At 50.3% G+C, this 27,393-nt stretch overlaps 1 protein-coding gene across 3 annotated transcripts in view; it reads right to left on the reverse strand.

The window, feature by feature from the left end:
* The window catches only part of LOC122732348 (transmembrane protein 263-like), a 358,587-nt gene that overhangs the window by 282,250 nt on the left and 48,944 nt on the right, over positions 1 to 27,393 (reverse strand). The gene's annotated exons all lie outside the window — the stretch shown is intronic.

A 27,393-nucleotide genomic window follows, 5' to 3' on the forward strand; every position in this document is an offset into this window, starting at 1 on the left:
TGCTCTATCCACTGCGCCATCTAGCTGCCCCCGGAAATAAGCATTTATTAAGCACCTACTCTATGCCACGAACTGTGCTAAGTGCTTTACAAATTATTATTTGGTCTTCACAACAACCCTACAAGGTAAGTACTCTTCTTATTCCCATTTTACAATTGAGGAAACGGGGGCAAACAGAGGCAAAGTGATTTGGCAAGGGTCACATAGCGACTAAGTTTCTTAGATCACATGTGAACTCTTGTCTATCTTCCTGACTCCAGGCTCAGCATTCCATTCACCATATCAGCTAGCTGCCCTGGGCCTAGTCTTCTACACCTGAACTTAATTGCAAAAGTGTCTCTTCACCTCCTCTAAGGGAGGTACAAAGGCAGCAGATGATGTCCTCTTTCTGGTTGGTCCCTTCCACTCTCTACCTAGATCTGCTAGCTTGCCCTCTCTAGCTTGTCCCTAAGCAAAGTTTTTCTGTCCTTGTTTTAAAACCCTGTATGGGTTCCAGGATCATACTGGACATTGTCTTCACTCATACCCAATCCCTAAAACCACCTTCCTCCTGTCTGGACAACTCTATTGTAGGAAGGTAGCCCAGTGGAGCAGAGAGAGAACTCAGCCCTGGAGGTTGGGAAAGGTGAGAACAGGCTCTGGCCCTAACTTGCTGTGTGACCTTGGACAAGTAATTTCTCTTCCCCTGGGGATCTGTATCAGGCTTGGTAAAATTGAGGGAGACAGACTGAGATAGTCTCTGAAGTCTCTGACATTTTATGTTCTGGGGCACTACCCTCCTTCCCCCAATCATTGACACTGTGTTCAAAGGCCCCTTCCAGCGTGGATGTGCTTTGATTCTGCGACTTTCAGTAAGAGGGCCAGGCCCTCCACTTCCCTCGCATCTGTAACTGCCTTCCCTTCTCTCTTCATCTCATCGACTCTCCATCTGTTTTTAAATCTCCCTGGAAATCGTCTTGCAAATAAATTCCTCAGGCAAACTGTTGGAGCCTGCTCCGAAGGAGGGTGTCCTCCCGCTTACACCTGTGTGCATGCAGCTCACCTGTATCTCTTCTTCAATCAATCACACAGCGGGTGCTTGTGCCCCCCTGCCTGGGTGTCATCGCCTCTGCCTGAAACGCCCTTCCTCCTCTCTATCAAAATCTCCTCATCTTTCAGGGCTTGGCTTGAGGCTTGAATCCTACCCTAGTAACTTGGCCATCCCGAGCTGCCCGAGCCCACAGAGGGCCCCCAGGCTGGGGGTCTGGCACACTCACAGCCTAAGGGTCTCTTCCAACACTTCTTATATTTCACCTTGGAGGGCTGGTTATCTGCTCATGAGAAACTGTCCTGTCTCCCCATTAGACTGCAAGCTCCTTCAGGACAGGGCATCTCTCCTTTCACTTTGTTCCCTGACTGGGGAGTCTAAACAGGGGCTTCTTACACACATAGCATTTGGAATCCGCTTTTATTTGTTCCTTTTGGTCTAATCATGATAACACACACTTATATAGTGCCTTGTCTGGTAGAGCGCTTTCCCTCCCCAAACCTTACCAGTTAGGAGGGTACTCGTTTTTATCTCAATTGATCTTCACAACAACCCTGGGAGCTAGGTGCTATCATTCTCCCTATTTACAGGAAACAGGATACGTGACCTGCCCAGGGTCAAACAACTCGTAGGAGGCCAGATTTGAACTCAAGTCTTCCTGAGTCCCGGCCTAACAGCCCCTATTCACTGCAACACCTAACAGCCCCTATTCACTGCAACACCCAGCCGCCCCATTCTCCTAATGCTCAGGGAGCTTTCTCTGTCTGTCCTCCATGCCTGGAATACTCGCTCTTCTGCTCCGACTACTGACGTCCCTGGCTTCCTTTAAGTTTCAGCTAAAGTCCCACCTGTTGGAAGAAGCTTTTCCCAACCCCTGTAATGCCTTCTCTCCATTCATAATTCCCTATCTATCCTGTATACAGCAGCTTGCTTTGTATAGATTTAGTTGTCTCCTCCATTAGATTGTGAACTCTTTGAGGGCTGGGGTTGTTTTTCACCTGTTTTTTTGTATCCCCAGCTCTTATCACAATGCTTGGCACATAGTAGGTGCTTAATATTTATTGATGAAACTTCTTTATTCTCTGTATCCCCTCTTCTCTTCGCTCATTGTCACTTCCCTAGTAGAGACCTTTATATTTTATGTCTCATTGTTGCCTCCTCACTGATCTCTCTGGCTCGGCACCTGGCCCTCACCTCGCTCCAACTCCTACAGTGCTAGACCCCGCATCATGTTCATCACTCCTCCTCTGTTTATTGCCTATTGCCCTCCAGATAAAGTACAAAGTACAAAGTCTTGGGTTTGACGTTGTACACGTTCTCTCCCCACTCCATCCCGCCGGTAACCGGTACCACCTTAGCACAAGAGCGCAATTACACTCCAAAGGCCAGAACGCCGGGAGGAGCTTGGAACGGCAGGACATGGAGCTGCAGGGGACTTAGCAGATTCGAGTCCAAATTTTCGGAGGAGTAAATGGAGGCGCCGAGAAGTGAGGGGTCTCGTTTTGTTGGTGGCAGAAGCTGGAGGATTCGAATTCAGATCTCCTGCCTCCCACCCTGCAGGAACTAGATTTCCCAGGCCCGACTAAAGCTCAACAAGGCATGCAGAAAGAAGTGGGGCGGGGAGATCCAACTGGTAACCACGAAATCCTAGTAACAGGTAAACGGGAAGGCCCCGCTGGGTAATTGGGTCTCTAAATGCCTGCATTTCATTATAATTGAGGCCTTTCTCTGAGGCTCCAAATGCTTTTAAGGAGAGACTCCCTTTTCCTCAGGTGAGAGAAAGAAAAGCCAGAGCTTTCTCTTTTAATATCTACTTCGGGAAGAACTCAGCCCAAGCTGGCAGGAGGGGAGCCGGAGAGTCTAATAGACTGGAGAAGAGAATCTTAGGCAGAAACAGCTGCCCAGCGCGGGAGGGAGGCCCGCGGGACGCTCAGAGCTGAGAGGGTTAAACGGGGGGTTGGGGCGGTGGATGCGGAGTCGGCAGCTGGGGGAGCACTTTGGCCCTAGGGCGAGTTCAGCTCCTGCCTCAGTGGCTTAAGGACCGGAGAAGGAGGCCAGTCTCGGATAGTTCTCCTTGTATTTCCAACGATCCCTTTGATGACAGAAGCGGGGGATCTGCGGTGGGGTCCCCTGATGCTTCTGCGTGGCCACCCCGTTCCGTGCTCAGGGCACGAGCTCCGAACATGATCCAGAAACATTTAGCCTGGAAAACTGCAGGTTCTTCCCCCCTCCCCCCCATATGTTGGTGGGGGTCTGATAGGGGTGGGGCGGGCAGAGGGAATCCCGTGAGTGGGCGCTGGCTGTTTCTTTTCTTTTTTTTTTAATTATCCCTGGGAGTTGCAATTCCCATCGAACACTCGGGTTCTACTGCCATGCTTTAGGTTTTTTTTTTTTTAAATCAAATAGATTTTTCTCTTCCCTTTAATGAAAAACTGCGCTGGGTTATTACTTGCAGGCTTGAAAGGGTGAGTCGAGTTAAAGATGTCCTGATCCCTGAGGCAGCCCACTCTGTGGAAAGGCTCTTAAAAATAAAATAGAAATTGGGGAGGCAAGAAGGAGGGGAGACTAAGAGAGGGCAAACAACTCGAGGAATAAATGCGGTGTTAAGTGAGGGCTTAAAAATCCCCCAGGTGATTTTGAAGGACTGAGCAGGGCCCGGAAAAGCGAAGCCAGGAGGCGGGGGGTGCATAGCAGTTTCTGTAACAGTCCATTTGTTTGAGGTGTCAGTTGGGAAACCCAAGACCAGCAGGCAGCTCATGAAGACCCCAGTCACCCGTTCGTTTACAAGGCAAACTTCACCTTCCAAAGAGCCCCCTGAATTCTAAGGCCCTGGAACCCGTGAGCTGACTATTAGGGCTTTAAAAGTTCAGATACAGCCGGAGCAAGCCCAGGTCAGCCTAGGCTGGGAAGGCCAGGCTAGACCTGGGTTTGGACCGACTGGAAAGAGAGGAGGCAGCTGCCGTGGACAGACAGTCTCACGAAGAGCCGAGATTGTGATATGCTTGTTTGAAAGGGCCACGGAACCGTTCAATCTGATGTCGAGCCCGAAATCAAATACCGGCGATGGATTCAACGTGTTAAAGGAGGAACATCGCCTTCGTAGCCACATTACATTTCTCCGCTAGGCAGCACCTTCAGGCAGGGAAGGAAGGGATGGGGAGGAGGAAGAAAGTCAATGCAAACTGGGTCATTCATTTAGTCTAGTAATAGGGGCCTGGATTAGTCAGAGCAAGCAGGGAATGTCGATAAAGGGGCAGGCTCAGAGGGGCATGATGGGCGCTAGTTGGGGCTGACAAGGGAGGTCCCCGACTTGTGAACCCTCCCTCCATCATCAGGGAAAGATATCAGCACTCATCAATGTCGTCTGCCATCGAAGCTGCTCCCCAGCCAGGGGAACCAAGCTGTCCCCAGGCTTCTTCACTAGCTGAAATCCTCCCCCTACCTCCATGACCACCTCACAGGCCTGGCACCCCACAAAACTGTGGTCTCTTAATCAGGTGGGCCTTCAGGTCTATTTGGGAGGCAGGGGACCTGGGTTTGAAGCCCAGCTCTGCTGGTCCCTATCTGTGTGACCTTGGGGCAGGTTACTTCTTCCTAGGCCTGTTTCCTAAGCTGTAAGATGTCTCCTCAGGGTTTTTTGGTTTTGGGGTTTTTTGCAGGGCAATGGGGGTTGAGTGACTGCCCAGGGTCACACAGCTAGTAAGTGTCAAGTGTCTGAGGTCGGATTTGAACCCAGGTCCTCCTGAATTCAGGGCTGGTGCTTTATTCACTGCGCCACCTAGCTGCGCCTTCCTCAGGGTTTTTAATACCACGATTTTATGACCCTTCTAGATTTAATCTTCTATTCTAAACCCCCCCCCAGTTCTGGGTTCTTTATTTTTTATTTTATGACGTTTCCTGGGCAAAGTTTCTCTCTAGTGTCTTCCCATCTTCATGAGCAATACTAATTCTTAAGTTTCTAACTAAGATCCTCCTAGGAAGAATCTTGGCTTTTTTTTTTTAACCACATGTTTAAAACCGTAATGACTGAATTTGAGAAGAACATTCTTTGGGATGGTTGGCTGGGGCAGGGGTGGAGGGGAGGGGGGTTCATGAGTTACCAGGAAGAACAACTTAAAACCTGGGATAGGGTGGGGGGGGAGTTGGCTCAGTCAATAGATGTGTCAGTCATTTCCGTTCTGCCAATGAGCAGAGAGCAAGAAGAAGGCTTGGACACAGTAACTGAGCCTTGTTTCTGGATGTTGGAACTAGGCCAAATGGGTGGTGGGAGATGATACAAGGAAACCAGATTTGAGATTAACATCCAGAAAACTGTCCTAACTGTAGCAGGGGGAATGAGCTGCCTCTCAGGGGCCAGGAGTTCCCCATGGCTGAAGGTCCTGAAGCAAGGGAGGTTGTGTAGGTGGGACCCACTCTCGGGGACATTTCTAGGATTCTATGATTCCAGTGGTTTTCCAAGGGTGGAATGTGGCTTGGGATCACCATGGGGGGGGTGATTGATGAGGATTGCCTACAAGATCAGGAATTGGGGGCAGCTGGGTGGCTCAGTGGATAGAGCACTGGCCCTGGATTCAGGAGGATCTGAGTTAAAATCTGACCTCAGACACTTGACACTTACTAGCTGTGTGACCTTGGGCAAGTCACTTAACACCCACTGCCCCACCAAAAAAAGGAAAAAAAAGATTAGGAATTGACCTTAGAAATCATTGAATCACACCCCCCCCCCATTCATTTTGGGAATGCCATGGAAGGGATCCATGCTTCGTGGAGGGCTAGATTAGATGACCCCGGTGTTTGATGTATGGCTGAGGTGGCACCCGCTTCTAAGCAGCCAGATGGCAAAGCCAGTGGCACTTCACAGAGACAGTACTGCCCCAACCTCCTTCCTAATATCATCTGCAATATTATGAAATGCAGTTTATAAGAGCAACAGGCCATTTCCTGGTCTGCGGCCCTGCCTGGCAGCGGCCCCGACAACACTATAAGTCTTCCCTTCGGGATCCATAACTCATGCTGCGATCAATGGCTGGTGCAGGGCTAGAATAAGCCGGAGATTTGGCAGAGCTGAGGACTGGAAGGAGAAGAATGGAACAGGCTTCCGAACTGGAGTCTGAGTTACAAGCTCAAGGTGTGACCGATTCCTTTCCCTTCCCTGGGCTTCTGTGAAAAATAACCCTCCTCCCTAACGGCATATGAATCTCCAGTAGTCCTGCTTTGCTGCAGAGACGCCTTATGTGTGTCATGATTCGAAGGAAGGTTTTTCAAAGACGAGGACTCCCTATGTCACCCGAGCTGGAAGGGCAGAGGCGACTCACCGGTCTGATGCCTCTATGACCAACATGGAAGCTTGGACCTGTGCTGTTTGTACCTGAGCTGGTTTGCCCCTTCCAAAGCAACCTGGGAGCCCCACTCCCCCCATCCCCGGCCCAGGGCCTTCACCATGCTGGTGCAGAGCTTGGCCCATGCAGCCCAGAACTCTGGAGCACCGGAGATCCGTCTCCCTGACAGCTGCCACTGTGCCCAGCCGATGGAGGGCTCTGAGAAGCTGTCCTAGTGGTCGGAGGGTCCTCGGCCCCTCCTTCCAGAAAGGCAGGAAAGCCCCTTTTGTGTGGGACTCCATCCAGCCTGTTTATCCCATCTACTCCTGCCTCCTCCAGACTGACAGGTCAATCCATCAGGTAGGCAGCTAGAATGCTCAGCCCTTATTCAACATTCATTCATGTAGCCATTCAACAAGTATGTATGAGGCTGCTGTTGTAGGTGGAGCTGTGGTCTGGGTGCCTGGGGGAGGTGCAGACCCAGGCGAGGAGCCCGTGACCGTTCTGTGCCTTGATCTGGTTGTGACCTTCACTGAGGACCTCCCCGGGCCTGGGCGTCCTGCCCCATCCTTTGACTTCCTGCTGAAGCCAGCACTGGCTGTAGCCCACATCTTGTCTTCTCCTTCTCCCATGTGGGAGTATCGTGTCTCTCCTCCAGTCTCTGAGGAACTCCCTCACATGTATTCCATTTTAGCTAGCATTGCACTGATGTGTGCGCATAGTTTCTCTCCTCTGCTGGACTCCACACTAATCCAGGGCAGGGGCTTGGGCTCATTTGTCCTTGTCCACTCAAATGCCTACTGCCCAAACTTTTCGGGAACAGGTCTTTAATTTCCCAGATTGTCGTGTTCATCACCCAGTTGACCTCCTCGTCTCCAGCCTCTCCCCTCTCAGACACAGCCTTCACGCAGCTGCCAATGTGACATCTCTGAAGCACAGCTCAGACCTTGTCACTCCCCCACTCAAGGACTTTCAGTGGCTCCCTATTATCTCTAGGCTAAAACAAACTCTTCTTCTTGAGTTTAAAACCCTTGACTTGACCCCAAGAGCAACTACGTGGATGAAATCACAGGACTAAAGGGTGTGGAAGGGAATCTGAGGACGGTCGAGGGGATGAAGTTGGCGACAAGGGCTAGTGGAAAGAGGCAGCAGTCAGCAGACCTGGTTTCAACAAATCACTCAATCTCAGTTTCTTGTCCTGTCTCATGATAGTAGTAATAATGATGGCTAGCGTTTATTACAAACATCTCATTCGACCCTCACAACCATCTGAGAGGTGGGGACTATTATTATCCCCATTTTACAGAGAAGGACACCGAGGCAGAAAGCAGTTAAGTGACTTGACTAGAGTCACACAGCCAATAAATGTCTGAGGCAGGATTCGAACTCAGGAAGATGATTCTGGGGCTCCGTGCACTATGGCGCCACCTAGAGTCTTCTACATGTCCTGTTGTTTACCCTGTTAGAATGTAAGCTACCTACAAATAGGTGTTATTGTTCCTTATTGATTTTGTATCCCGGAGTTTCTGACATATTGTAGGTGCTTAATAATAAATGCTTGTTGATTAAGTGGCTGACCCCAGGCTAGCATCAGCTGGAGATGATCCTTCATGTGTGAGTATGGCTGACGTGTAGGGTGTGTGAGGGGCAGCTAATGTGTAATGGTGTCTGTGCAGACTAGGGCCATCGATAAGGATTAGCCTCAAACCAAAAGCCCTGGATAAGACCCCCAAGCCATCACGGTCTCATGGGGAGAGCCTGTGATTTGGACTTGAATCCAGGCCCTGCCACTTGCTGGGAGTGTGACCTTGGGCAAGTCATTGCCAGCCCCAGACCCCAGGCTCTGATGAATGTATGCCTCCAGGTGTGGAGGTGATGATGGGAACCAGAGAATGAAGAACAGGTCCCAGACCCTCCCTGCATCACTGGATAGCAGAGCTCAAAGGGACTGGAGAGGCTGTGGGGAGTCCATCCCTCGTCATCTTCCAGATGAGGCCCCAGAAGCCCACTGTGTGAAGTGACCTGCCCAAGGTCACACAGGAACCTTCAGAGCTCTGCCTTCCTGGGTAGAGACTACATATCATCATCGCGAGGGACACCATGATAGTAAAACTAATTATCAGAGAGGTTCAAATAGGGTTGGGTTTTTTTCTAAGAAGCATCAGCGAATTAACAACCTATTTGTCTTCTCAATGGTTGGATGGGGGGAGACTCAAAATGTTAAAAGAAAAAAAAGGAACACTAACAAATAAATAAATGACAAATCAGAAGAGTGGCCGCTGCCCATGGTTAAAGCCAGACATAACCTATGACTGACCAGTCTCCAGGGTGGTACAGGGGGTGTGGTGATATAGGGCCCAGTCCTAGGAGTGGGGGGATGTGGGTCTAAGCCCCGGGCCTTCCAGTTTCTCACTGACACTCGGCATCACTTCCCTTCTCTGAGGCAAACAGGGTGAAGTGACCTGCCCAGGGTCACACAGCTAGGAAGTGTCTGAGGCTGAATTTGAACTCAGGAAGATGTCTTCCTGACTCCAGGATCCCTGAGGCTGGTTCTCCATCTGTAAAACAAGGGGGTTGGCCTGGGTGGTCTCAGCAGGCCCTTCCATCTCTAATGTTTTCTGTTCAACAAATACTCATTAAGTTCCTTTTCTGTGGGAGGTGCCACACTGGAGGTTTACAGTCTAGTGGGGGATGCTTAGTGTATACAGACAAATCACTAGAAAGAGGAGGGAGAATGTTAACCACAAGGGACATCACAAAAGAAGATTCAGATCCAGCCGGGCCCTCCCACTGACATTCGGCAAGGTGGAGGTTCTAATGGGTTCTGGAGCCAGGCCTTACTTGGCCCTGGAATTTTATGCTCTGTAGCCACTAACGTTCTCTCTGCTGGGGGAGATGCTGGTGTCCGGAAGATGCCACTCCCCACCTCCAGCGTTCTATGTTTCTCTGTTCCAAGGTTCCTCCCAGCTCTGGCGTTCTAGGCTCTAAGGCCCCTCCCATTTCTGACATTTGGCTCTGAGATTTGAAGGCTGTTTCCGGAGTCCCCATTGCGTCCATGGGGAGGATGAGAGGAAGTCACCCTGGGGGAGCAGCCGGACAAAGAGAACAAATGAGAAGGGAAATCCGTGGTTTTCTTTTTACCTCTGGCCAGGGAAAGAGCACAGGGGAATCTGGAAGTGAGCCACACTCTTGTTACTCTCCAAAGGGGCCATCAGGCCTCTCTCCCTGACCCTACCCATGACCCCAGATTTCAACAGTTTGGGTGCCAGGGAAGCGCAGCCATCACCGCAAGCCTTCGAGGCCTCTCCTGGACCATCCGCTGTTGGAGTGGATGGCACTTGCTCATTGAGAGCAAGAAGGATGGAGGACCCCCATGAAGGCACTGCTCTCCATCAGCCAGAGAGGTGTTTTTAGGGAAGGAAATGCAGTGGCTGGCCTCGTGTTAACCCACTCAGGGCCAAAGTGTGAGGAAAGGGCGTCTGTGTCTCCAGGGTTGTCTGGAGCAGGTGAAGCGCCCGGGGTGGCTTCAGGGCTTCATCCACTATAGGCCAAGAGCCCAAAGCACTGACAACACAAAATGCCTCTCCATCCCCGGCCAGTCTTTAGCGGCTCGGTGGAGGCAGCCAAATCTCAGGCTGGGGGGTGGGGGGGGGCTGCTGATGGGTTTATCAGGCTCCCCCTGCCTGACAGGAGGGGAAGATAATGGATTTATAAGCCTTCGTTGATAGTGCCAGGACAGTAACGATCTGTTTAGTCGCCCTTGTGCCCTGAGTGGTTGGCAGCCAGCTCCTGAGAGAGGATGAAAAGGAAGGAGATAAAAATGTAGCCTGTCGTTGGAAGGCCCTCAGCCGTCAGTCTCCCACGCCGTCAGCCTCTTGGGACTGGCTATGGACAGGTAGGGGGAGGAAGGGAAAGGGAAGACGCCGGACCTGCAGGGATCCCCCAGGCCTCACAGAGTCTGAGCTCTGCTTATCTTGCCTGGCTGCCCCGCTCCGGCATCAGGCCTTCAGCTACTTCCTGGAAGGGCCCTGGATTTTAGGTCAGAGCTTCGGGATTCAGATCCCAGCTCTGCCGTAAGCACTGCCTGCATGACTAGGGAGAAGTCAACAATGAGGGGCACTTATAGAGCACTTGAAGATCTGCAAAGCATTTTACAAATTCGATCTTGTTTTTGTCTCATGATAACCCTTCAAGGGAGGTGCTATTTGTATCCCCATTTTACAGGTGAGGAAACTGAGGCAGAAGGTGGTAAAATGACTTGCCCAGGGTCACACAACTACCATGTGTCTGAGGCTGGTTTTGAACTTGTATCTTACTCCAAGTCAAGTGCTCTACCTACAACAATACCTAGCTGCCTCTAGTCAATGGAATTGGGAAGGTAGATGTTTCAGTCTTGCCTTCGGGTCCATGGGTTTGCCAGTTAGCCTCCAGGAAACTTACGAATCGATCAATTAGTCAATCGACAAGCACTTGTTGAATGCTGTCTACCCAGGAAGGACTGTGCCAGCGTCTGGAGATGCAAAGACAAAAGGGGCACTCTCTCTGCCCTCAAGAATCCTCCTTTCTACAGAGGAAGGGATGCACATGCATCTAAAATGGATAGGAGGTGATTTGAGCTGGGAGGGCACTAGCAGTTTGGGACAGGGTGGCAATCAGGGAAGACTTCTTGTAGGAGGCAGTGCTTGACTTGAGGCTTAAAGGAAATCAAGGACCCTGTTTATGGTACATGCAGTTTGGGACGTCCTGTAGGTGCCTGGTGATGGGGGCTGCAGCTGAGGACACAGAAGCTGAGACCAACTCTAAGGATCAGGGGATGGCCCACGGAGAGGTGATGGCAAAGCTCGGGGGGGGGGGCTCCCGAAGTCACCAAGTGGGAGGGTGCAGACAAGAGGGCCATGGGCAGAGCCTTGGGGGACCGGGAATGTGAGATGCATGACGAGCCTGCAGAAGAGTCAGACAGTAGGAGGAGAGAGAGCAGGATCATGAACACTCAGTGGGAGAGGCTGCCGGAGGGAAGGGCAGTCAGTGGTCAGTGCTACCGAGGCCTGAGAGAGGGCCATGGATAAGCCAGGAGAGAAGAGGTGCAGTCGAGTGAGGAGGTGGGAAGTCAGACAGACGAAGGGGGTGGGGGTGCAAGAAGAAGGGCAGCATAGGCGTCACACCCTGTTGATACGTTCATGCAGGAAGACACACAGGTATGTGCCTCGGTGTGCGCCCCTGTATTCCATGGCCAGAGAATTCTGCAGACCCAGAGAATGGAACCTGAGGAGCATTCTGAGGGCAAAGGAGCAACCCAGGGTGTCTGGGAGCACGCCACTGCACATGTCAAACAAGGAAATACTGAACAAAAGTTGGGTAGAGCAGAGTCCTCAAATTCAAATAGAAACAGAGACCCAGGAGCGGCAGATTACTGTGGAAAACCACAAATCAACATTATCTATGTCGCATTGTATTTTTAAATAGAATCTGTTAAACATTTCCCAATTACGTCTGAATCTGGTTCAGGCTCCAGACGGGGCAGTGAATTGGGAGTCTGACACTTCTGTAAAGGACTCATGTAGAAATGTATAATTAAAAAAGATGGGCCAGTCTCAGAGCAAGAGCAAGGAAGGGATGACCAGGGGCGGCGTGCTGTGTTGGTATTCCTGACTGAGATGTCAAGGGAAGTGCTGGAAGGTCCTCAGCAGGCTGGTCTGAGCTCCCCATAGGGGACTTATGGGAGTGACAAAGGAAGGCAGATGTGAACTCAGGGTCTGATATGGGTTTTGGGAAGCCATTTCCACCTTCATCCATGGTGAATAACTGTTGATCTACTGGGGTATATATGTTTGTGTGCTCTACATAAATATTCATGTCTACAGAGACACATACCTTATGCACACACACATATGTACACCATGTGTGTACACAGATGCATATATACATATATGCTGTTTCTATTTTTTAGTTGTTTCGATGGTGTCTGACTCTTCCTGACCCCATTTGGGGTTTTCTTGGCAAAGATCCTGGAGTGGTTTGCCATTTCCCTCTCCACCTCATTTTACAGATAAGGAAATGGAGGCAAACGGAATGAAGTGACTTGCCCAGGGTCACACAGCTAGTAAGTATCTGAGGCTGAATTTGAACTCATTAAGATGAGTCTTCCTGATTGCAAGCCCAGATATAGATATAGACATAGACATATATGTATATATACACATCTACATACACAGTGTGTTTATACCTGTACATATATGTATATATACATATATGTATGTGTGTATATATACATATATGTATGTGTGTGTATATACACACATATGTGGAAATTAGCTCCTAAAAGATGCTGTTACCAATAAAGATGAGTTGCCTTTCTCTGGTGACCTCCTCATGATAATTCTGCCAGGGTGGTGGCATGTCTATTGCACATACAAGGAGATGGGTCAGAGCAGTAAGTCATGGGCCCAGAGTCCCGAAGTCTGGGACTGGACCCAGGTCTTCTGGGACTGGACCCAGGTCTCCTGAGTCCCGGGCTAGCAATTCTAACTGCGCCAAGGACTTTTTTTTTTTTACACTTTCTGTTTCTCGCATGCGTGAGGTGTCTGGCATTCTGGGGTCCTTGCTTCTGTATCACAGAAATGCAGAAGGAAGCTAAGATCCCAAATCCCAGCTCTGCTTGCAGGTTTTTAAAAGACTTGACTGTTGCTGTTGAAATCGGGAAGGGGCGGTGCAGAATCAAAGCCAGTCGAACGAACGCACACAGGGAAATAAATGTATGATCGGCTCGGCTGCAGCCAACAGCCTTAACAAACGGGATCAGTGGCCTGGAATCCCAACCCGGAGAAAGTCTCCATGGAAAACAGAGTCAGGCTTACCCACGAAGCGTGCCTTTGCCTGACGCTCTTTCATTATTCAAGTGCCTTTCAGCGCCTGCTGGGGAAAGGGGAGGAGGGGAAGGCTCAGAGATTGGGACAATGGGGAAAGCGCCCCCGAGGGAGGGAACTCAGAGGACCTGGGTTCGAATCCCTCAACTGCTCTAGCTCTTGGTTTCCTCATCTGTAAAATAATGGGGTTGAATGAAATAAGTAAATCTATGATCATCGTCCTCCCGTTATATAAATCCTCTTAATTGATAGGGACTCCCTGAGGGAGATGTTTCCCTTAGTCTCCTGGGCTTTTGTCCATGTTGTCACATACTCACCCCCAAGGGACCTTTTAGTTTTATAGATGGGGAAACTGAGGCCCAGAGAGGGGTCTCTCTCCCCCCACTTCTTTTGGTTTTAAATCCTGACCCAACCTTCCAAGCTCATCTCAGATGCCGCCCCCTCCTCCAGGAAACCTTCCCCATCCTCCTGATTGGTAACCAGCCTTTAACCTCTGGCCTCCCTGGGCCCTTGGTTTCACTCCTCTTGTGTACTCGGTACTGATTGTTACATCTGAGCGTCATTTCCCCCTCAAGTCTCTTCTCTAAAAGGTTTCTTCCCTAGGCCCTTCCCAGGGCTTTGTGCCCCTCAAGGGCTGAATAAATGCTTCTTACATTGAGTTGAGTTGAATTTTTATAGGGGCAGATAAAGGCAGGCAGAAAGGTTGGGGGAGCTTATTGTAAAGGAAATTCTGACTCAGTCGGTCAGGCCTTATGAGTTACTAACAATCTAACGATTTACATTTCAATGAGGCTCAAATGACATAGAGGCAAGGTAGGCTGATGGAACCCGGGTTGGTTTTTCTTTTTTTTTTTTTTAATTCTGATCCTCTGATTTCCTTCCATTGTTCAGGTCTTACTCATCCAGTGCTGTTTATTTGAAAATTAATATCCCCCTCTTTAATAGGCCCCTTATCGACTGGCCTTTTGTAGGGGAAGGAGAAAAATCAGAGGACGGGAGAGGCCAGATCTATGCAATGTGGGTTTGGTCCCAAAGGGGAAGAGCAAGAGAAGGGAGGAGAGGAGGAAGAAGAGGGGCCAGGGGAGGAGAGAGAAGAGGGGTTAGCTGGATGAACCCCATAGAGAAGTCCCACCACTCCCTTGGCCCAGGCTGCCCCACCACCTGACCCCACCCTCCCATATCTGCAGCCTCCCCTCTCAGTCCCTCCCCACAGAGACCCTCTGCTTCCAGCGGCTTGGCCCCCTGAGCCCTGCCTGTGCCCAAGGTCGGGGTTTGCCATTGGACAATTGCAGTGGTCTACAGACTGGGACTTTATCTCGGATGCACAGCATTAGGGCCTTTGGGAACCGGCCTACAAATGTATGCAAATGAAATGCAAATCGGGCAAACCCTCTCTAAACTGATCTCTGGAAAGAGGAGGTGGAGCTAGGCCCCCACATGGTTTCCTCTCCACACCATTCAGGCTCTTTGCCTGATGTAGTACGATGAAAAGAAAGCTGCATCTGGGGGTTAAAGGACCTGGATTCCAATCATCCCACTTCTGCTACTTAGAACCCATATGACCTTGGACTAGTCACTTAACCTCTCTTGGCCTCCTTTTTTTTCTCATGCATAAAATGATGGGGTGGGATTAAACACCTCTGAGGCCTTTTGTAGCCCTAAATCAATGCTTCAATGATCTGTAATCCTCCTATTGGTCCCCAGGAAACCTAAAACTATTCCGAAGGAAATGGAAGCTGGCCTATATGGATTCTGCAGGTAAGTCTCAAAATTGTAAAGAAGGCAGAGTTGGCTTCCCATTTCTGGGCCCTTGTCTCCTTCAGTGTGATCTTCTCTCTTCCTTTCCTGGCTCTTCCTCATCGGGGGACTCCAGGATCCTGGATCTAGAGCTGAGGGCTACCTCAGGGGTCCTCTTGTCCCATCCCCTCCCTTTAAAGATGAGGGAATGGAGGCCCAGAGAGGAGAAATAACTTACCCAAGGTCACACAGGATGTCCGAGTGACATGTGAAAATTCAGGGCACCTGGTTTTAAACCCCAGCTCCGCCGCTGACTCCCCGAGTGACTTTGGATGAGTTGCCTTACTCCTCTGGGACTCAGTTTCTTTCACTGTAAAGTGAGGGGGCTGGATGACGTGCCCCCCCCTGCATTCCCTGCCCCCTCCAGTCTGTGGTCTCCTCTGACAGTCCATTCCAGTCCTCTGTACTGAGCATGGAATCCAAAAGCATTTTATAAGCATTTGCTATGCAGCCGGGGCTGGGGATACAAAGCAGAAGCCAAAACAGTCCCTGCCTTCAATGAGATTATATTCTAATAGGGAGGGGGGGGGTCAATGTGTCCATAAACAGGGACATACAAGATACATAAAGAGCAGTAATCTTGGGGAGGAAGGCAGCCGCCGCTGGAGAGCCTGAGAAAGGCCTCCCGCAGAAGCCCTCTGGAAGGGTGATAAGATTCTAAAAAGTGGGAATAATAAGTAGAGGAGGCATCCCAGGTATCAGGGATAGCCAGTGCAAAGGCTTGGAGATTAGAGATGAAGAGCTGTGTGAGGAGTGGAGGTATCAGTCCTCGGGGCAGGATCTTAGACTGCACAGAGGGAAGTGATGGGTAAGAAGACAGTAAAGACAGTTTGTGCAAAGCTTTAAACGATGAACAAGAGAATGTATGTTTGAACGAAGAGATAATAGGGAGCCACTGGAATTTTATTGAGCAGTGGTAGGCAGTGACAAGGTCAAAAGGAAAGACCAGGGAGCAACCTGGCCCAGGGACAACAATCAAGGGGCCGTTGGAATAATCTAGGTGAAACAAGGTGTTGTCTGGGAGACTGCAAAGGGATGGATGCAAGGCACGAGGGGGAACAATGGCATCAAATTCCAACAGAAAAAGGGCTTATTAATCCTAATGTAAGGGTCCCTGTGGGCCAGGCTACACACCCAACTTAGTTTCAAAGTGTAATGTTATGTATGACTTATTGTATTTTTATTTATTGTGTTAAATACCTCCCAATTACATTTTAATCTGAGTCCAGGGTAACGAAACCTACAGCCTATGTTTGACACCTCTGATGTGGGCATAGAAGTGATTAATATTTGGTACCCACAGGAGTTGAAAATCTGCAGGGAAGGAGCAGCTAGGTGGTGCAGTGCACCGGTCCTGGATTCAGGAGGACTTGAGTTCAAATCCGGCCTCAGACACTTGACACTAGCTGTGTGACCCTGGGCAAGTCACTTAACCCCCACTGCCCTGCCAAAAAAAGAAAAGAAAGTCTACAGGGAGATTTTTCAGCCACCAGGTCAGCGATGGAGAAGGACCTGATTGTGGGAAGTGGGGGTGGGGGGAGTAGGGTGATGGGAGGTATATGCATCCAACATGGTTACCAAGGTAAAGCAAGGGACCCCCTCTTCGGTACACCTAAGAGAAGTACCAGGCTGAAAGGAGGGACAAGGTGGCACCTCATTGTAAAGAGCTTCATCAAGATTGATGAGCACATCGGATATTCAAGGGGAGATGGAGCTGAAATCAGGATCACATATAGATTTCAAGCTGAAAGGAGCCCCCAAGGTCATCCAGTTGGTGCTGCCCTCTCCACTCCTTTATTTTACAGGGAAACCCTGTGGAGATAAAGTGACTTGGCCAAAGCCACCCAAATGTTAAGTTTTTGAGCCAGGATTCGAACCTTCACTCCAAGGACAGTGTTCTTTCCTCTAAAGCATGTCTCTTGGGATGGGCATGCTTTAAACTCAATCAACAATGCTCCTCTGCCCTCTTGCACACATTAGTCTATCTGTCCTTCCTTGGTCAGGCCCTGATTGCCAGGCCTCGGAGTAGGGGATGTGGAGACTAGAGATAAAGAACTTCAGGGAGCCAGGAGAGGGAAGGTGTCTGCTGTTACCCCCCTTCCCCCCTCCCCCCAGGCAGGAGATCCATGTTGCCAAGGCAAGGTATAGGAAGAGCGTCAGGGGAGAAAGAAGCCTGACCCCCACATGCCTGACATTCCGGGGTTAAGCCCTGATTGCTCCGTCCTAGCTACACCTCTGAACCCTGCCATGAGCACTATCTTCCCCCTCAGCCCAAAGCGAAGGATGCCTGGTAGCTCCCAGTTCCTAGACATTCTTCACCCAAAGACACAGAAATCTACATCATCTAGTGGAGTACAGGGGAGCTGAGTAAGAGGAAAAACAATAGGGTAGCTAATTATTTGCCTTAGAAATAGTCATCTTGATTTTAAAATCTAAGTAGAATAATGGTGTGTTTTTCTTGTATTAAATGTTTAATTGTTTGTTAGGGATGGAAAGCCTGAAACTAGGAAGAGCCAGCTAGATAAGGGGGTAGCACTGGGCTGGGGAGAGGAAACTTGAATTGGAGCTTGGGATCTCACAGTGCAGCCATTTCCTTCTCTGTAAAATGAGGGGACTGAATACCATGATCTCACAAGTCCCTTCTGGCTCTGACCTTCTAGGATTTTAATGACCTCCTTTACACTCCATCTCACCCACATGCATCAGCCCCGCCTCCTCCAGGAGCCGGTCAGATCCACTGGCTAGGGGCTCTCTCACACTCACACTTCTGTGAGCCCAGGCGCAGGGCTGGGTCATTGTCTCCTGGCTGGGTCAGCCAACCCCACCGTAGCTTATTCTCCTGACTCTGGCCACCTCACCAAACCATGGGCCCAGCAGAGCCCGGAGCAGACAAGCCCATTAAAGTGCCTGAGAAATCAGCGATGGGGGAAAGCAACATACCAGCCAGCCTCTATCAGCTCTGGCTCGGAGGAGAACCTAGATATCGAATCTCTACACACTGGGTAGATAGTGAATTGTGACCTTATCGTCCCATGGAGAGGATGGAGAAGCTGTGCTTCAGTATTAAGCTAGGGCTTGCACAGCTTAAACCAGTCTTTTTCTTTCTCATGGAATTAACTTCCTAAAATGCAAAGGCAGGGGAAAAAAATTTGACTGGAAAAACTAGCCCTTTAGATGTCAGTATCACCAGTGGGCAGAAAGTCAGCATCACTGAATAGTCGAAATTCAGGTCTAGGTGTGGTACAGACATGTACAACAAGACAGGAAATGGGGGGGGGGAGAGACAGAGACAGAGACACACAGAGACACACAGAGACAGAGAGGGAGAGAGAGACACACAGAGACAGAGAGACAGAGACAGAGACACACAGAGACACACAGAGACAGGGAGACAGAGACAGAGACAGACAGACACACAGAGACAGAGAGGGAGAGAGAGACACAGAGACAGAGAGACAGAGACAGAGACAGACAGAGATAGAGAGAGGAGAGAGAGACACACACAGAGACAGAGAGACACAGACCGAGAGGGAGAGAGAAGGGTGGGGTACCTAGAGACAGACACAAAGAGAAGAACAGAGAGCTATAGAACCAGTTACAAAAAGAGCCAGGAAGGCAGAGGCAAGCATTTAAGTGCCTACTATGTGCTAAGTACCGTAGACAGAAACAACAACAAAACAACAGCAGCCGCCCTCATCCTCACACAAAGGGAGAGAAACAAGGGGCCGGCCTGGCCAGGGGCGAAGGCCGAGATGCTGGAGCAGAGATGTCCGGGCCGAAGTCATCCAGAGAGAGGGGAGGAGGAAAAGGAAGGGATCGTGCGGCCGGGAAAAGCCTTGGCCGCATCGGAACTGGACTGGGGCTATTCTGGGTAGGTCGGGGAACAGAAAGGACGGGGCCCAAGCCTGGGCGAGGGCCGACAACGCGCTGGCCCCGGAGGAACCGCCCCCCCCCCCCCGAGGGCAAACGGGAGTCCGGAGAAGAGCCCCCGTTCCCCGCAGCGCCGCTTAGACCCGCGGACCGCGGCCTTGAACCTGGGCTCCCTTGGGAGGCAGCTACGGCAGCTGTTTGCGAGTGTGTGGCGCCCTCCTGTGGCTGCCGGAGGAATTCCTGGGCAGGGTCGAGGACAGCGCGACCGGGCCAGGGGCTGGGCTGGGAGTCCTGGCACCAGACGTGCGCCATTTTCATTGCTGCTCAACCTCAGCCCGTCGGGCCACGATGACTGTCATTAGCGGGGCTCCCGCTGCCACAGGGGGCCCCAAACAGCGCGGCCAACACACAGCCTTCCCGGGGGGCTTCCCAAGCCAGTTGGAGTCAAAGGGTGGGGAGGGCGGGGGGGGGCGGGGTGCAGTTCCGGCTCAGTGCCTCCACCCAACCCACTGATTTTCCCCACCAGGCCCCTCTCCTTTCATCCCCCGGAGGCCCCTCGCGGTAATGCGCCAAAGCAGTCCCAGGAGGAATGGACTCGTTCTTTGTCCCCGGCGCTTAATCAAATACCAGAATCACGGCCAGTAAGGACAGATCCTCATTCTACGGCGCTTTCAAGCTTTCAAACAATCTTTCTCCAAACATTGCAGCGACTGAGTAGTAAAAGAAGGAATACCCACTTTACAGATGGGTAGATGAAGGGTCAGAGAGGCAAAATCACTTGTCCAAGGTCACAGGCATAGCAGGTGTCAGCTCAGGGTCTACCATATCCAGATTCAATGCTCTGTCCACAATGTTGGACTGCACCATGCCAACCAAGAGCCTGGCCCAGACAGTTCCAGTGAGATAGTGACTGGGTCACTTAGCCCTGGTGAGCCTCAGTATCTTCATCTGTGAAATGGGCTTGAACCATATGACCGCTAAGGTTCCTCCTGGGACAAGTGACCAATGTCATCACGCCCATTCCAGGGAGACAGGATTCACGACCCCAGGCAAGGCAAGACATGCTCTTTGTGCCAATCCTCCCCGTGGCCCAGCTCCCTGACGGCTAAAGCCTTAGAGCAGGGCTTCTGAAACCTTTTCTACTTGTGACCCTGGGTATACAGGTATATAAAATAGGTATATATAACCTGTGACTGTTACCAAATTCTTCTCTCCCCCCACACTGAGTTACAAGACCCCATATGGACCCACAGTTTGAGAAGCTGGGCCTTAGAGGAGAGTCGCTGTCCCCTCCTGTCCCTGGGCTCTAGGTGGCTGACCCGTAAAATGGAGCCGTTGGGCTGGATGATCTCTGGGGTCCCTCCTGGCCCTCAGACTCCACATCCAGCGATCTTTCCATGAGACCCTCACAGCATCACTTGATGCCAGGGTTTTGTTCATGAGAGTCAAAGCGTCAGGATGAAGAGATGAAGGTGGGAGGAGGACAGGAGGGTGGTTAAGATTGAGGCCACCTATCGACCCCCCCCCCCCACTTTCCCTCTCTAGGCCTCAGCTTTCTCCTTTGTAAAATGGGAAGCCTGGACTTCACTAGATCCCTGAAGGCACATGGAAAATGCGGTTCTTACCAGCCCGGTGCTCACTGAGAAATCAGATGCTGAGCTAACACATCCTTCCCTCCCCTTTCCAGCTCGTGGTTCAAAGGGGGAAATGGGGAAAACCCGTTGGGGACCAAAATCTTTCCAGCTTCTAATTTTTTAAATTTCCCAGTCCTCTCAGTGATCTGCCCACAATAAGAACTTAATCACCGCTCGGTGTTGGTGAGTGTATGAGCAGAAGGAATCTTCCCTAGCATTTCCCAGAGTGCTCTGCTCATAGTATCAACGCTGGCTGACTGAAAGTGTGAATGAATGAATGAATGGATGAATGAACAAATGAATGAATCTACTCTCAGACTAATGTAATCCTATTAACACTTTATTTTATGCATTTAAAAACAATATTTCAGGGGCAGCTAGGTGGCGCAGTGGATAGAGCACTGGCCCTGGATTCAGGAGGACCTGAGTTCAAATCCAGCCTCAGACACTTGACACTTACTAGCTGTGTGACCCTGGGCAAGTCACTTAACCCCAACAGCCTCACCAAAAAAGAAAAAAAATATTGTAAGAGGGGTTCATAGTTGTTGCCAAAGGGGTGAATGACATACAAAAAAGGTTAAGAATTCCTGGTCTTTCACGCAGGGGTAAATGTTAATAAATTTTTGTTAACTTAATTAATGTTTGTTGACTGATGGATTAACCTAGAGCTTCCACTTTGATGCTATGAGACCAAGGAAAGGAGATTTTCACCTCTCTGTACCTCAGTTTTCCCACTTGGGGGCTGGTAAGATTTCTCTGGCAGTGGCAAAGTTAGAGTAAGGTTAAGAGGGGATGAAAAAAGTTAAAACCCGACCACGCCCCCCTCCACCATACTCCAGAGGGAAAGGGCACATCTGGTGGAAGGCATCTCAGAGACATTGAATGCTACGTTTCCTTTCTGGATCCCCCTACTGATTTCTCAGTAAGTGGTTTATTTACACAGAGAGGCACACGGTGGTGCTCACAAAGGTGGGCTCCTGATAGCAGTCAGACTGTACCAAAGGAGAGGCAGCTTCTTAACCATCTGAATAAGCAGCATCCTTACAGATGGTCTGGGGCTACTCACTGGAATAAGGTAGGCCCCTTCTCTATCCCCAATCCCTCCTCCTAAGAACAATTACTCTGCCATTAGACTCTCTCTTTTAACGGTTTGTTATTCTGCAAAAACACTTGGGGGGGGACACCCAGGAATTTGCGCTTGGCATCTGTGGAGGCAAAGATGGCAGTATTTTTGTAATAAATGTAATTCTCCGAGGACGGGTCTTTTATTTCAAGAGTATTTATATACTCCCATTTCTTCCCAACCCTCCTCCCCTACCTCCTACAGGCTGGGAGTGAATATACCTGGAGACCCCGAGACTGAAATCACAGGGATGTAACAGTGAAATATTGGAGCAAGGCTGAAGATGGAAGGCATGGGCTATTCTCCCGGCTCCCTCGTGTTCTCATTACGTTAAGGCTTAACAGACAGTGCCTTCGATTCATAGATCCCAGAAAACAAGGAAATGATTCCGTTACAACAACATGATTTATTGCATTTTTTGCTAAACATCTGATTTAATGGGGGAAAATGCTACCTGGAGGAACACCACGAGATAAAAACGAAATAGCCCGAAAATAAAAATAAAATCAATCCAGTTGTTAATGACACCTTCTATTAAGAGAACCTTAGAGATCTCTCTCTGATAGCAGGGCATTTTGTTTAATGGCTGCTGAGAAGTTCTCCTCGCAGAACTCCAAGGTGGCTGTGGTGCAGTCAAAAGACGTCGGTGTTTGGAGGCAGAAGGCCTGGGTTGGAGGTCTGGCTCTGCCACTCACTGCCGGGATGCCTGGGCACACTCTACTTGCCTGGGCTCAGTGTTCTGTACTGGCTTTACGGTTCTGCCAACCGAGCTAGGCAACAGGCCCGGACCTCTGGGGAGGATACAGATGCCCACTCCATGCTCCTTAGTGTCGTCAATGAAGCACTGCCACGTTCTCCCTGTGTGACCCCGAGCCAGTGGCTTCCCATCTCTGGGCCCCGTTCCCTCCTTGGTAAACCGAAGGGGAGGGAAGACATGGTCCTTTCCAGATCTAAACCCCATAATGCCCTGCAGACCTGCTGCCTTCTCTCCTCCCCAGTTGGCTGGGGAAGTCCACCCTCAAGAGTGCCTGGGGGCAGCTAGGTGGCGCAATGGATAGAGCACCGGCCCTGGAGTCAGGAGGACCTGAGTTCAAATCTGGCCTCAGACACTTAACACTTACTGGCTGTGTGACCCTGGGCAAGTCACTTAACCCCAATTGCCTTACCAAAAAAAGAAAAAATAAAGAGTGCCTGGCCTCCAGGGCCTTTCTTGGAGCTCCTCAGGGAAGCCTGGGTCCCTCCGTGTTACCGATGGCAGCTGCCTGTATGCAAACATGCCTCTACTCCCTGGGGAAACCAAAAGCAAATGGGAGTGTTACCAAGGTGCCCAAACACCTTTGTTGGTTTGAAGGGCAGAGATAACAACGGGGCAGCAAATCCTTCTCATCCGCGGAGGTGACAACAAGGAGAGTGGATCAGCAGAAACTTACTGTGCCCTGGGCCTGGTGGTGGCTGAGGCTGTGAGCCTTTCATTGGCCCTTATATGGATTTAAAGGGTGGAAAGGACACCGGACACCATCTGCTCCAGGACTCAATCTTTTAGGGTATCATAAGCCCCACTCGCAGGAACCTGTGGACACCCCAGAATGTTTAAAAATACCTAAAATGAACTAATGTTGTTGAAACACAATTATCAGATATTATTTTGGGGAGAAAAAGTTCATGCACCTCAAGATTAGAACGTCTATCTCGATGAACACACTCATTTACAGACCAGGAAACTGAGGTGAATCGAGGAGCTCCCGATCTCCCATTAGCAAGTGTAAGAGGAGGCCAGCTAGAGAACTCCAGGTCTCTGAACTCCAAGTTCAAGGCTCTTCACACAGTACCAGGCTGCCTTTTAGACCCATTAAAGATCAAAGGAGGGAGCGAGCAGCACTTAGCTAGGGCTCCTTAGCATCCTGAGATCAAAGCGAGCCATTAACCCGTCAATAATCCCTCAAGGAAGAAATTCACAAATGTAAATTCAATGGGGAAGGGGGGGGGGCGGGGATAGAAAGTAGAAAAAGAGGCAGATAACCCTTAGCTGGTGCAGTCACAGAATCGAGGACTGGTCTAACCTATTCATTATCGTTACTGATGGGGAAACTGAGGCTCCTAGAAAGTGAAGTGACTTTGGAGGCTATACAGCTATTGTCTCGGCTCCCTAACTGCCTTCTGGCCCAAAACAAAATACCATCAAACAAACCCCACCCCCCAGCCCCACAAGGACTGTTGAAAACGGGACAGCCTGTTCCCATCCCTATCAAGGGAGTGGTTCAGGATGGCAGAGGCGCATTTACAAGGTCACACCCTATTTGATGTGGGGGCCCAGTTCTCTTTAGGGAGTGGGGGGGGTAGTGTGAGGTCATTCTGGCTCAGTGAAAAATCTCAGTTTCAGAATGTTTTCCCATTTTGAGAAGCAGTGGATAGAGTAACTGGGAGTCAGGAAATGTTAGGCCCTAGGCTCAGCTCTGTGAGTCACTCACATGTGACCTTGGAACAGTAACTTCCCACCTTGGAGGCCTCAATTTGCTTATCTGTAAAATGAGGGCTTGGAAGTGGATGCTGCCCTTCTATGAGCTGTGTTCGGCTCTAACATTCTCCATCCTTAGGTTCTAGGTTCTAAGTTACCCTTCCATTTCAGACATCCCATGTTTCCTGTGTGCTGCGGAATGGTAGAGTGTGTAATGAACTCCAAGTACCCTGCCGCCTCACGTGCAAGTGCCCCCATCTTCTATTTCTGTGCCTTTTCTCCCTTTCGGGATCCCCCAGACCCAAGAGGCAACGAAAACAACACCAGTGTCCATTTTCTCTGCTTTTAAGATTTACCGAGTACCTTTCTCACAACAGCCCAGGAAAGAAGGCAGTGAAAAGATGTTTATGCCCAATATCTAAATTAGAAACATGGGATTCGGGTAAGCAAAACGATTTGCCCAAGAGCTCAGTCAGCTCTTGGAAGCCACGGCTTCCTGGGGTAAGACCCGAGGCTCTGACCCTTCACTGTTGTGAGGCCCTGGACAGACCGAATGTCTCTGTCCTTTAGTTTCTTCCCCTACAAAATGGGGTTTATAATAAAAGTGGCACTACCTCCGGGCTATTGCAAGGCGCAGGTGAGGGAGCTTCTCCAATGTGCTTAGTAATTAATTGCTAATTGATGGACAAGCCTCAGCTCTTACTGGCAGGAAGGTGCAGGGAAGAGTGACAGTTACAGATTTGCAACCTGAAGACCTGGCCTCCCGTCCTGACAGGCGCCTCACTACCTGTATGACCTCGGCTGCCTGGGGCTCATTTCTAAAACGAGGGGGATGGAGTAGACCACAAAGAGAGAGATGGAAGGCCGGCACCTCGGCAGCTCCCTAGTCCAGCCGGTACCAGGAAGGGAAGGCCTTCTACGATTTGCTAGATGAATGACCATCCCCTGCCAAGCTTTAAAGTCCATGAGGTGGAAGAACTCACTGAGCCCAGAGCCGACAAACAGGTCCTGGCAGCCTTTAACACCAAACCAAACAAACAAACACCCCACCTTCCCTCGGGCTATCTCCGCATCTCTCCTCCTCACAGCCAAACCCCGAGAATGGGTCTTCTACTCTCCTCACTGCCGACCTCACATCCCATTCACTTCTTAGTCTCCTCCAGCCTGGTTTTCAATTCAACCATCACTTAAATTGCTCTTTCTGGGGTCACCGAAGACATCTCAACAACCAGATCCACTGGCTTTGATCCCGCCCCCCCCCCCCTTCTCGACCTTTTTGCAGCCTTTGGTCTACGGACACCCTTGGCTTCCGCCATCTTGTCTCTTCCAACCTGCCCAATCTCACCTTCTTGGACTCCTTTTGCTGCGTCCTCTCCATCCTTCCCCCTCCCACCAAGCAGGGGCTTGGTTCTGTCCAGCCTATGATAACATGTTTGGGATTTATAAGGGAAGGGAGACAGCAATTCAGTCTCAATGCCCCTCAAATCATCTAAAGCAAGAACTGCCTCATAGGTGGATCATTTCTCTTGTTTAAAGGTGTATGGATCCTTAAACTTCTGCCTTCAGACGGTCCCAGAATCATCCCTTAGGTCCAGGGAGGAGACTCGTCCAAGGTCATGATGCTCTATCCTGAGGGGCTAGGACGCCCTTTTCCCTCTGCCAGGAGTCTGTTGACCTTCCTTCTAAAGGAGGCTAAGCTGCTTTCTTGTTTACATGATTGATTTGCTCTGCAAAACCTTTTTTTTTTTTTTTTGCATAGATAGCAGGCAAAAAGAAATGCCCAGATTATCTAAAAATTCCACACTTCCTGGAGTTTGAATTAATGAGGTTTTACTGTATCCCTGCAGATTTATTTTACTCTCCCGCCCCCCACGCCCCATTAAAGTCAGAACCAGATGTAAAAGGTGACCTGAAATGGAAGTTAACACAGTTTGTATTCAGCGGGGAGAGAGCAAAGGTGAGGGGAGGGTAAAAGTTGGTTGGCTTTCTCGGGGCAGGAAAGGACTCCTCATTCAAAGAAGCAAGAACTTCTTTTTGTTTTGTTTTGCCTTTTTTTTTTCCTTGAATGGGAGGTTTTGTTCTCTGTGAGAAATCTGACTTGAAGTTCCGCTCTCCTTGGGGAGGAGAGAAAGGTGCCTTAAATTCACACTAAGGTGCACATGATTGATAGAAGAGCTTTTTTCAGAAGGCAAGTATTGATGAAGGTACTTGAAGTGGCAGAGAAGGGGGAGGAGGAAGAGACCTGAGGAAGCCAGAGAAGCCAGTCCCATTTTATAGCTTTATTATGCAAAATGAGATTTAGAGCTAGAAGGGACCTCCTCATTTTGCAGAGGAAAGTGAGGTCTAGGGAGATGAGATCCCTTGCCCCCAGTCACATAGCCAGTTGTGTCTGAGGTGGGATTTGAACCCTGGTTGTCCCGACTCCAAATGAGTGCAAGTGTTAAGGAAACTGAGCCTCAGGCAGATGAAGTAAGTGGCAGGGTCAGGCTTTCTGACTTGCCATGCAATCCTCTTCCTATCCCCCAAGTTTCCTCTCCACTATGTGGCTGAAAGGTGGGACTCACCATTCTGAAGGTAACAGTGGTCAGTTCAAGTGTGTGGGCCCCAGGGTTTGGCCGGAAGGGACCCCGAGTCTTGTCCTACCTCCTATTTCACTGATGAGGAAATGGTGGCCCAGAAAGAATGAGCCAGCGAGAGAGCGAGAGCAAGTCTGGACTTGGAGCATTGGTCACAATGAACATCTCTCCCATCTGACCCCACCTTACCTAAGGCTCCTGTCACGTGCCACACAACGGATGTCCGGTAGACATCTTGAGCTCAGTATGTCCAAAACTGAACCTATTCTCACTCCCCCAAACCCTGCCCCCTTCACCCCTACTGATGTTGAGGGCAGCACCATCCTTCCAATCCTCCCAAGGCACTGTCTAGGGAAGGAGATGACACTCAGGAAAAGACTGCTCTGTACACTGACGGGCAAGGGGCCAGCCTCGGAGGGTCTGGCACCTCCTCCTCTGCCCTGCTCCATGGGGCATCATGGGAGACAACCAGGCTACACCGTCCCTGCCCTGGGGAGAGGGCTTCTTAGGAAAGAAGCGGCATTTCCGCATTCTCCACTGACACCAACACTTGTCATTTCCCCTCTCAACTATGAACAACTCTCAGAATGGAAAAAAGGAAGAGGCTGAGGTGGGGATGGGGAGAAGGGGACGGCAGTCGGTCAATCCGTCCCCAGGGAACGTTTCACTTGCTCCTTGGCAATCGTCCGGCAAACCCGGCTCGTTTGGACCAAAAGCCCAGAAGGAGTAA

Source organism: Dromiciops gliroides, chromosome 6 (genome assembly GCF_019393635.1).
Source record: "Dromiciops gliroides isolate mDroGli1 chromosome 6, mDroGli1.pri, whole genome shotgun sequence".
Taxonomy (NCBI): domain Eukaryota; kingdom Metazoa; phylum Chordata; class Mammalia; order Microbiotheria; family Microbiotheriidae; genus Dromiciops; species Dromiciops gliroides.